We start from the raw sequence: 11,913 nt of genomic DNA, 5'->3' as shown, positions 1-11,913 counted from the left end.
TTGCTCGTACCAATCAGTCTTGGTGGTTCAGGCAGCAGGAGAGCACACAGTACCCGCAGTGACTGCTCGCGCTGCGGTTTGGCCTCGCAGGAGAGAGGCAGGCAGACCTTGGTGGTCATCTAGTCCTGGTCTTCTTCGGTGGTCTGTGGCTCTTCTCAGAAAAAACACCCAGAGGCACTGGCACCACAGGTTGCATATCGTTTTACCCTCCCCTCCCAACCAAGCCCATCCACAGGCCGTTGGGGGTCCAGATGCTTCATTTTACAGGATGTTGATAAACCAAGGTTGAGACCAACGTGTCCAAGTCCACTCAGCATGTCAGTAGCAGGCTGAGGATTAAAAGCTAGGTTTTTTTTCTTTTTTAAATTGAAATTTATTAGGGTGTGGGGACAGAGTCCCAGAGAGCAGTTCCCAGGCTCTCGGCCTCACGTGGAAAGGTGCTGGATCAGTTATTAGATGGCCATCAGCTGTAATCAGATGGCCATCCGCTGTGGCTGGGTGGCCATCAGCTGTTACTGGTTAGCCATTGGCCACTGAGATAACTGCTGTGGCTGAGCTAGCAAGCGCAGATTGTGGTTAGCAAGGGGTTGGTTGGTTGGCAGAGAAGCAGCTGGCGGATTGCAGCTAGCAAGTGGAGTTAGCAAGGACGGATGGCGGATCGCAGATTGCGGATCGTGTGGATCCTACTTCCTGTGTCTCAACCGGGCGCCAGCAAGACTGAGGTGCAGGTAAGACCCCTCGTTGGGGTGCTGGCGGATGTTTACTTTTGTGTCTCAACCAGCCGCCAGCGAGAATATAGTGGTATGACTCTCCTACCTACGGCTCCGTGGGTGTTCCTTTTTGGCCTCACCATGTCCTGCGTTCTTATGTGGGGAGCGGGAGCTGAGACCCTGAATGACATAGGGTAATATTGGTTAATAACATTATGTAAGTTTCAGGTGTACAATTCTATCATACATCTGTATATCGCATTGTGTGCTCACTACCCAGTCGAATCTTCTGTCACCATATATTTGACCCCCTTTACCACTTCATCCTTCCCCTAACTCCCTTTCCCTTTGGTAACCACCATACTGTTGTCTGTGTTTGAGTTTGTTTGGTTTGTTCGTTGCTTTCTGTTTTATATCCCACATGAATGAAATCATATGGTTCTTGTCCGTTTCTGTCTGACTTATTTCATTAGCATGATACTCTCAAGATCCATCCATGTTGTCACAAATGTAAAAGCCAGGTTTCTAGGTGCACACATTAGCACTTGGCGAGCACTTCCTATGAACCAGGCACTGTGCTAAGAGCTTTGTAGGGAGGGAGTCCCGGAGAGCAGTTTCCAGGCTCTCGCCCTCACATGGAAAGGTGCTGGCTCGGGTAGTAGATGGCCATCAGCTGTGACTAATTGGCCATCAGCTGTAACCAGTGAGCCACTAATAGCTGTAACCATTGGCCACTAATAGAACTGCCGTGGCTATGCTAGCAAGCGCGGATTGTGGCTAGCAAGTGGTTTGTGGATTGTGTTGATCCTACTTCCTGTGCCTCAACGGCTGCCTACGAGACGGGTGCAGGAAGACCCCTCGTTGGTTTCCTGGCGGATGTTTGCTTTTGCGTCCTGCCCAGCCGCCATTGAGATTATAGTGGTATGACTCCCCTATCTATGGCTCCGTTGGTGTTCCTGTTTGGCCTCACCATATTCTGTGTCCACCCGCCGGGAGTGAGACCAGAGACCCTGCATTACAAGCTTTCTCTCTCATTCTCTCTACAGCGCTTTAAGGGAGGCTTTTAGGCCAAGCAGGGCGCATGACTGGAGGGGTGCAGAGCCAGGTGTCTGGGCACTTAGCCAAGGTAGTTTGCTATTTTATGCTATGCTTCATGAGGTCTGGAAGCTTCCAGTGGTGATGGTGCCTGAGCAGGGATAGGGCAGTCCCAGCTGAGGAGCATGAAGCAGTTCCCGGTGACTGGACATTGAAAAAGAGCCTCAGATTCTGGGCTGCAGCAAGTGAACTTGACTCCAGGCTGCAGGGTGCTGGTAGGGGATTTCAGCAGAAGGAACACACTGGTTTCCTTCTTCTGCAGAGGGGCTGCAAAGAAGGCTCCCCTCCTCTGTACATTAGGAGTAAGGATGTCATGGTCAGACTAGATTGCAGGCTTATGGAGAAGAAAAAGTGAGATCTGGAATGCGAACGCCACTTGGAAACAGTAAAGCTTCTAGTTGAAGAAAGGGAAGTGCCAAGCGCTGTGCTAGGGGCTTGGGTGAATGCTAACAGCCAATATTCAGTGAGCATTTAGTACATTGCAAACTTTGGTGTGTCTTGTCTCTTATATCTCATTTTCTCTAATCCTCACAGCCTTCCAGGAATCTGCTTTGGTTATGCACACTTTACAGAGGCATAAAATTGCTTACTTAAGATCACACAGCTTTTAAAAGGCGGAGCCAGGACCAAACCTTGACAGGCCCAAATCCAGAGCCCAACATACGCCTCTTTAATAACCAGCTCTTTCTCAGCAGGGGCTCCTGGAGCCCAGGCCAGGGGGCAGCAGCCTGTGAGCAGGAGGTGGCTGGTGCTGGCAGAACAGCATTTGTTTTTTTTCTTACTTATTGGTTCTTCCTCTTCAGAAAGCAGATGTGGTAGCAAACTCCCCAACAGCATTCCATAAGCTGGGTCCGGAAAGATGCAGAGTCCAGGGCGGCCAGCCAGGGCAGTCGGTCCCCCTGGTTCACATCAGCAGAGCGGGGGATTTAATGCCACAGCCTGCAGTGAGAACCCGGCAGCCTGAGTCAATATTTGCCATCTCCCAGCCTCCCTGCCTGGCTCCAAGATCCAATATTGGAACTTTAAGTACAACGGGTTCTTTGCTGTGCAAATATGAAGGGATAGATGGATGGAATTTAAAGTGGCTCAGCCTTCGCCCCAGGGTTTGGACTGGAAATTTGGTTTGGTTTAACCCTCTGGCATCACTGTTTGCCTGGGACTCTCTGTTCATCCTTAAACTCACTGAACCGCAGACATCAGAGCTGGTGAGGAGCTCAGAACCCAGCCAGACTTCTGACAAGAGGACACAGCTTTCCAGAGAGGGAGGGGACCAGCCCAAAGTGGCACTGCCTGGTGGCGGCCACTGGGATTCTGAGGGCCACCCAGCAACTGCAGGTCAAGGGAGAGGTGGTTTCTCTGAGACCTTTAAAAATTTTTTTTCAATTAAGATATAATTCACATACAATGAAATACACAGATCTTAAGTGTACAGTTCAATGAGGTTTTATTTTTATTTTTTTTAAGTGTGTTTTTCCAGGACCCATCAGCTCCAAGACAAGTAGTTGTTTCAATCTAGTCGTGGAGGGCACAGCTCACTGGCCCATGTGGGGATCGAGCCGGCAACCTTGTTAAAGAGCACCGCGCTCTAACTGACTGAGCTAACCGGCCGCCCCTTCAATGAGTTTTTAAAAACAGCTTTATTGAAGTATAATTGACATACAGTAAGCTATATATATTTAAAATGTACACTTTCATAAGTTTTGCTATATGTATATACTTATGAAACTATCACAATTAAGGTAATGAATCTGTGCATCATTCCCAAGTGTCCTTGTGCCCCAAGGTAATCCTCTGCTCTCACCCCTCCCCATCCTCATTCCGTACCCAGGCAACCACAGATTTCTTTTCTTTTGTCTTTCTTTTTTTTTTTTTTTTAAAGATTTTATTGGGGAAGGGGAACAGGACTTTATTGGGGAAAAATGTGTACTTCCAGGACTTTTTTCCAAGTCAAGTTGTTGTCCTTTCAGTCTTAGTTGTGGAGGGCGCAGCTCAGCTCCAGATCCAGTTACCGTTGTTAGTTGCAGGGGGTGTTGCCCACCATCCCTTGCAGGACTCAGGAGTTGAACCGGCAACCTTGTGGTTGAGAGCCCACTGGCCCATGTGGGAATCGAACGGGCAGCCTTTGGAATTAGGAGCATGGAGCTCCAACAACCTGAGCCACCGGGCCAGCCCCACTGATTTATTTTCTGTCAGTATCGATTAGTTTGTACTTTTTCAGAATGTTGTAATAGATGAAATCATACAATATGTACTCTTTTTTGTGTCTGTCTGTCTGGCTTCTTTCACTCAGAGTAACTATTATGAGATTTACTGTAGTATGCCCAATTGTCATTCTTCTTGTTGGTGAGTAGTATTCTGCTGTATGGATATACCATAATTTGTGCATTTCAGGCTGAAGAGATGCACTTTTCACTTACCCATTCATTTGTTACTGGATGTTGGGTTATCCCGAGTTTTGGCTATTACACATAAAGTGGTCGTAAACATTTATGTACAATTCGTTAATGGATATATGCTTTCATTTATCTTGGGGGAATGGAATGGCTGACTGTGGTAGATGTATGTTTAACTTTTTATGAAACCACCTGTTTTCCAAAGTGGTTGTATCATTTTACATCCCCGCCATTAGAATATGAGAGTTCCAGTTGCTCTGTATGCTTGTCAGCACTTGGTCAGCCTTTCAATTTTAGCTATTCTAACAGGTGTGTCGTAGCTTATCATTGCGTTTTTACTTTGCATTTTCCTAATGATTAATGATGTTGAGCGTCTTTTCATGTGCTTTTTTACTATCCATATATCTTCCTTGGTGAAGGGTTTGTTCAAATATTTTTTTATTTTATTAAATCACTTGTTTTTCATTATTGAGTTTTAAGAGCTCTTTATATATTATGAATATACATCCTTTATCAGATACATGACTTGCAAATATTTCTCCCAGTCTGTAGCTTGTCTTTTCATTCTTTTAACAGGGTCTTTCAAAGAGCAGAAGTTTTTCATTTTGATGAAGTCCAATTTATCAAATTTCTTCTTTTATGGATCTTATTTTTTGTATTTAAGAAATCATTGCCTAACCCAAGGTCACAAGAATTTTATCCTATGTGTTCTTCTAGAAGGTTTATAGTTTTAGGTTTTATAATTAGGTCTATGATTCATTTTGAGTTAATTTTTGTAGATGGTAAAAGGAATGAATCAAATTTTTGTTGTTGTTTTTGCACATGGAATTCAATTGTTTCAGCACCATTTGTTGAAAAGACATTCCTTTCTCCATTGAATTGCCCTTGCATCTTTGTAAAAAAAAAATCTGTTATACATTTATTTGTGGTCTATTTGCTCCATTGATCTATTTGTCTGTCTTGATATCAATACCACACTGTCATGATTCCTGTCCCTTTATAATAAGTCTTGAAATTACATAGTGTTAGTCCTCCTACTTTGTTCTTTTTCAAAGCTGTTTTGGCTATTCAAGTCCTTTGCATTTCCATATGAATTTTATACCCAGTTTGCTAATTTCTGTAGAAAAGTTCTGTTGAAATTATCATTGGGATTGCATTGAAACTACAAATCAAATTTGGGGAGAACTGCTATCTTAATATTGTTGAGTCGTCTTACCCATAATTACCTTGTATTTGCTCCTTTATTTTGTTCTCAGTAATGTTTTATAGTTTTTAGTGTACAGGTTTGTATCTCCTTTGTCTTATTTATCCCTAAATATTTCATATTTTTTGATGGTAGGGAGTATTTTTGAATTTTAGTTTCTAGTATATGAAAATACATGTAATTTTTGTGTATTGGTCATGTATCATACAACCTTGCTAAACTCATTAATTCTAGAATTTTTTTTGTAGATGCTATCAGATTTTCTATGTAGATCATCATATAATCTATGAATAAAGACAGTTTTATTTCTTTGTTTCCAATCTGCATGTCTTTTATTTCTTCTCTTAGTGTAGTGGCTGTTGACAATGTCGAGTAGGATTGGTGAGAGCAGACACATGCCTTACTGGCCTCATAGATTCCTGATCTAGAGGAGAAAGAATTCAGTCTTTCACCACGAGTAAGATGTTAGATGTGGGGTTTTTGTAGATGCCTTTTCTCAGATTGAGAAAGTTTCCTTCTATTCCTACTTTGCTGAAAGTTTATGTCAGGAATGGATGTTGAATTTTTTCAAATGTTTTTTCTGCATCTATTAAGATGATCTGTTTTGTTAATGTGGTGACTTACATGAATTGCTTTCCAAATGTTAAACTAATCTTGCTTCCTGAGCTAAATTCCACTTGGTCATAATGTATTATCATGTATCTACATATGTCTCCATCTCTATCATCTATGTCTGTCTATATCTATATAGTTGGATTTGATTTGCTAAAATTTTGTGGAGAATTTTTTCATCTGTGTTCATGAGGGATGTTGGCCTGCACTTTCCTTTTCTTGATAAAATAATGTCTTTGTCAAGTTGTGGTATCAGAGTAATGTGGGCCTCATGGATGGGTTGGGAAGTGTTCCCTCCTCTTCAGTTTTCTGTAATAGTTCGTATGGAATTGGTATTATTTCTTCTTTAAATATTTGATGAAATTCATGAGTGGAGCCACCTGTTCTTGGAATTTTCTTTGTAGGAAGGTTTTAAACTAAAATGTCAACTTCTACCATATATACAGGAGTATTCAAATTATCTATCTCGTTTTGAGTGAACTTTGGTAATATCTTTTAAGGAATTTATCCATTTCTTCAAAGTTGTTGAATTGATTGGAATAAAGTCATTTGTAATATTCCCTTATTATCCTTTTAGTGTCTATAGAATCGGTGATAATGCCACCTCTCTTATTCCTGATATGCATAATGTGTGTTGCCACTTTTTTTTCCTCCTGATCAGTTTAGCTGGAGGTTTGTCAATTTCACTGATATCCTCTTTTTTTCTTTGTCGGTCTTGCTAGAAATACACCATTCTGTGTGCACTTGAGAAAAATGTACCTTCTGCTGCTTAGGGAGTCTATAAATCGGGTCTTGTCGGTTCATAGCATACTATATCCTGCTGATTTTCTACTTCTTCTATGAATTATCGAGAGGGGGGTATTTAAATCTCCAGCTAGAATTGTGGATTTGTCTATTTTTCCTTGCAAGTTTACCAGATTTTGATTCATATATTTTGAAGTTGTTATTAGGTACATACATGTTTAAAATTGTTGTGTCTTCTTTATGAATTGACCCATTTATCATTAGGCACTGATCTTCTTTATCTCTGGTAATAGTCTCTTTTCTGAAATCTTTGTCTGATGTTAATTTAGCCAGTCCAGCGTTTCCCAGCCCTGTGTGGCCATCAGTTGGGTCGTTCTTTCCCTGGTCTGGGGTGGTTTCTTCACATGCATGTGCTGAGCAGTGCTGTGCTGAGTACTTGAGGGAAACTCTCTGCAGCTCTCTGTGTCTACAACTTCGTCCGGCAACCTCTAGCCGCCTTGCTTTCCCTGAACTCTACATTCCATCTCCTCAATCCATGGATTCTGTTAGGCTCTGTCTGCCTGGATTCCTTTCTCTGTGCTGCAGCCTGGAAACGCTCTCTTGGCAGTAAGCTGGAGCATTTGCAGGGCTCACCTTACTTGTTTCCTGTCTCTCAGGGATCACTGTCTTCCCTACCTGATGTCCAGTGTTTTAAAACTGGTGCTTCAGATATTCTTCTGAATATCTGAAGCAGTGGTTTTTGTTGTTCTAGACAGTGAAGCTGGTCCCATTACTCCATCTTGGCTGCTTTCTGAGTCCTCTGAGCAAGGAGAGGCTTTCTGAGAAGGCCTAGGGGGTTTATATTTGGAGATTTATTCTATGAGGTTGGTGCAAAAGTAATTGCAGTTTAAAAGGTTAAAAATAACTGCAAAAAACACAATTACTTTTGCACCAACCTAATGCCTCCTTCATGGGGAAAGCAGGGCCCAACCGTCATTATTTCATTTTATAGGCTGGTGATTGCAGCTTCCTATTTGCCCCAGATGGAAGTGGTGCATGCAAGTGAGGGAGATTAAGGCCTGCAAAATTCTCCATTTACCCTGCTCAATGCCATGGGGAAATACAGGACCTGAGAGTCAGTCTGAGAGTTACACCCTGACTCTCCCAGCAAGCCCCACCCCCAACATTGCTAAGCCTCGTTTCCTATCTGCAAAGCACCCTGAGATTTACAGGGTACTTCACTTGGAAGATTCGTGTCACCCTCATTCCAGCATCTTGGTCTAGTTTCTCAGAGAGGAGCCCTGGGATCTGTCCCATGAGATACTTGGTGGTGGGGGTGAGGTGGGGTAGAGGGATGTCACTTGATTAAAATGCAGGTTCCTGGGGCCACCCAGTTCTCCAGAATCAGAATAAAGGGTTATCTGCCCTTTTATTACAGGCTTCCTGAGTGACCGTTGGGAACTTCTCAGAACCACTGATCCAAACCCTAAGCCAATGATTTCCTTCCAAGCGCTTGCGAGGTATGCTGCTTTGTTAAGCTATACTATCCCTTTCTAATCCCAATCTCATAAGAAATATGTGGCACACTTTTTAAAATAAAATGCATCAAAATAGTCTTTTTGACCATTTCACAAAATGCTCTGAGATAACCAGTGAGGCCTGATATGTTAGAGATTCCCAAGTCCAAAAGGGCTATTAAAGGGCCTCTAATCCAACCCCCACTTGATGTTTGCATTGTCTGTGTACCAGCCTTGCCAAACAATGGTCCAGCTTCTGTGTGGACACTTCTGAAGACGAGGAGCTTACTACCTCTCCTAGCAGCTGTGAGTTTAGAAATTTTCTTCTGCTACCGAATCAAATATGTGTTTAATTAGTTCTGGATCCAGAAAACGTTCCCTCTGCCTTGGGAAAAGCCTTCCTCTGAAAACAGTTAACCATGTCCCCGTGAGGCCTCTCAAGCTGCACAAGGTCACTGGCTCTTCCTCCTGGTACCACACTGTCAGTCTCCTGAACTAGCCTCCATGCAGGCTGCCCAGGGCGGCCTTCACTCCCGTCACTAGGCTTCCTTCTGTTCCGTGTGAGCCACTGTTGCACTGGCATGGCCACTGCTTTTCTGAAGGGTAAGGACTGATGCAGCCTGGAGCCCCGGTGACCAGACTCCTCCCCTTCTCTACTGGTTTGTTCCTTGTCGCATATAAACATGTGCTGTGTCGCTGTCTTTCTGATGTTAAAATAGACTTCTATATCGGGTTCTCCTCTGGCTACTTCCTCAACTCCGAATGAAACGGCTAGTATCTGTGTCTCCCCTGCCCTCTGCACCAGGGGGTGTGGCTGAGCACCTCCGCGGTCTTGGAACACACCCCTCTCTTGGCTTCCGTAATGGTGCACTGTCCTGGTTTCCTCCTACAACCATTTCTTCTCAGTTGCCTCTTCTGCTGCTGCCTTTTAGATGTTGCCATTCCCTAGGGCTCCATCGTTAGCCACCTGCTCGCCCCATTTTATCTCAGTGGTTCATAATTGGGGGGTATACAAGGTCTGACAATTAAGTTCGTGAATTTGTTGCAATGATGTTGCTAACCTTTTTTGATATAAGAGAGATTATTCATTATGAATTTGTACCAACTGGACAAACAGTTAACCAAGTTTACTATTTGGAAGTGCTGAAAAGGCTGCATGAAAAAGTTAGGTGAGCTGAACTTTTTGCCAACTATTCATGGCTCTTGCAACACGACAATGCACCAGCTCACAAGGCACTGTCTGTGAGGGAGTTTTTAGCCAGTAAACAAATAACTGTATTGGAACACCCTCCCTACTCACCTGATCTGGCCCCCAATGACTTCTTTCTTTACCTAAAGATAAAGGAAATATTGCAAGGAAGATATTTTGCTGACATTCAGCACATCAAGGGTAATACAACAGCTCTGATGGCCATTCCAGGAAAGAGTTCTAAAATTGCTTTGAAGCGTGGACTGGGCGCTGGCGTCGGTGCACAGCTTCCCAAGGGGAGTACTTCGGAGGTGACCATAGTGATATTCAGCAATGATGTATGGAGCACTTTTTCTAGGATGAGTTCGCAAACTTAATTGTCCAACCTTGTATTTTCTCGACCCTTTGAGAATGTGATGATGGTGGTAAATCCACTCCACAGGGTTGGGGGGGTGGAAAACCCCACATTTCTCAAAACACACATTTTGCGTACAATTCCAGGTTCTTACCCTGAAGCCTGTTTTTCCTGATTTCATTCTAACCCCTGGCTTCTTCCCAGTCTTTCTTCTGGGCCAATAGCTCTCTTGCCTGCCAAACTACCAGATCAAGAACCTTCTGGACAGTGTCTGCTGGTTGTCCCTCAGGCACCACAAGTTCTCCAAACTCCAAAGTAACCTCATCGGACACCCGAACTTGTTCCTTCTCTGGTGTTCCCATCTCAGTGGTTACTTCCTTCAGGCTAAAACCAGGAAGTCACTTTTGACCACTCCCTCTCCTGCAGGTCAACACCAGCTCCTTTCAGTTCCACAGCCAAGCTCACAACCAGAGCAGCGTCTGTGTTGTTCGTTATGGATCCCATCACTGAACAGAGTGCCTGGCTCCGAACAGATGCTCCACAAATAGGTTTGGAGTGAATGATGACATGTCACTGCCATCCCCTCCGCTCCGTCCCCACGCCTTATCTCAAGTCTGTCTTGGCTCCTCACCAGACTCCCCCTCCCAGCCAGCTCCCACCTAACAGCCGAGGAGGCATCTTTCTAAAACACAGGTCTCTCTCACCTCTGCTTTAATCCCTTGCATAGCTCCCTATGATTTGCAGGATAAGGGTCTTTCCCTGAAGTGGACCCTGCTTGCTGCTCTAGCTTCAGCGCTCAACTCTCTCCAACTTCCATCGGCTCCAGCCACCCAGAACTCTTGAGAGCAACACATGTGCAAATGCTGCCACTCGTTTCCATACTCCATGGAGTTTGAAATGCCTGGCTCCTAGCTGTGATTTCATAATTCATATTCATCCTTCAAAACTCACTTAAGCATCATTACCTTTTATGAAGCATCTCCTGCCTCACAGCTCTTGGTTACCCATTTAGCATTCCTCCATTGTGGACCTAAAGCCCCTAAAACATACCCACGTCACAGTAACTGTACTTGGGAAGTCATTTGTCTGTTCCCTACTTGAGGGCAGGGACTCTGTCTTATTTGCTCTAACAGAGCCCACAATCGGTGCCCAATAATTGTTTCACATTGACTGAAAGGATGAATGTATTACGAAAGATTCTCCAGAGAAACAGAACCAAGGAGAGGGAGAGGGGGAGGGGGAGGGGGAGGGGGTCCCGGTCCCGCTTCCCATCTTTACTGTTGAACTCCAACTTTATTTATGTCTAGTCCTGACGGCTCCCGAGCTCCAGACTCACATGTCCAATTGCCTGCCTGTGCATCCCATCAGGCATCTCGAATTTGTCTACAACTGAGCTCTCGATTTCCCCACTCACCCCAAACCAGTTCTCCTCCTGCATTCTCCCATGTTAGTAAAGGACTCATTATCCACTCAGTTGCTCAGGTAAAACCTTAGGAAGCAGTCATCTTTGATTTTACTCCATTTCTTAACTCCTTGACACCAATTGCATCAGCGCTACCTCCAAAACAGCTCCTGAACACAACCACTTCTCGTCATCACCGCCACCTCTCTAGTCCTTGCTGCCATTATCTCACCTGGACTTCTTTAATGGTCCCTGCTCCACTGATGCCCCCACTCTGCTCCATGTTCCACACACTGGGCCCATTAACAGCAAGGGTTCATTCTTCAAAACATTGCATGCACAACAGAGCTTGAGAAGCACTGGTCCAAGGTAAGTCATTAGCCAGGATCCTCACCTGTCAAATAGAGGTGATAATCCTTACTTTATAGGACTGTTAGGAAGATTCCTGGTGCTTTACTTCATAGCCGTAATAGTTGGTAACTATTATTTAAAAGGCAATGTAACAGAGTGGACTTTAGAGTTCGACCAAAAGGAGTACAAATTCTGGTTCTGTCACTTATAAGCTCTGTGACCTTAAACAACTCACTTAACTTGAGGCTGAGTTTTCTTAACTCTAAATTGGGGCTAATACTTATCTTCCATGGTTATCGTAAGCACAGGGCACAGCAAATAGGAGGCATTCAATAATGGTAGCCATGTGTACATATATCACA

The sequence above is a fragment of the Rhinolophus ferrumequinum genome, chromosome 9 (assembly GCF_004115265.2).
Source record: "Rhinolophus ferrumequinum isolate MPI-CBG mRhiFer1 chromosome 9, mRhiFer1_v1.p, whole genome shotgun sequence".
NCBI lineage: Eukaryota > Metazoa > Chordata > Mammalia > Chiroptera > Rhinolophidae > Rhinolophus > Rhinolophus ferrumequinum.
This window is presented reverse-complemented; position numbering follows the sequence as displayed.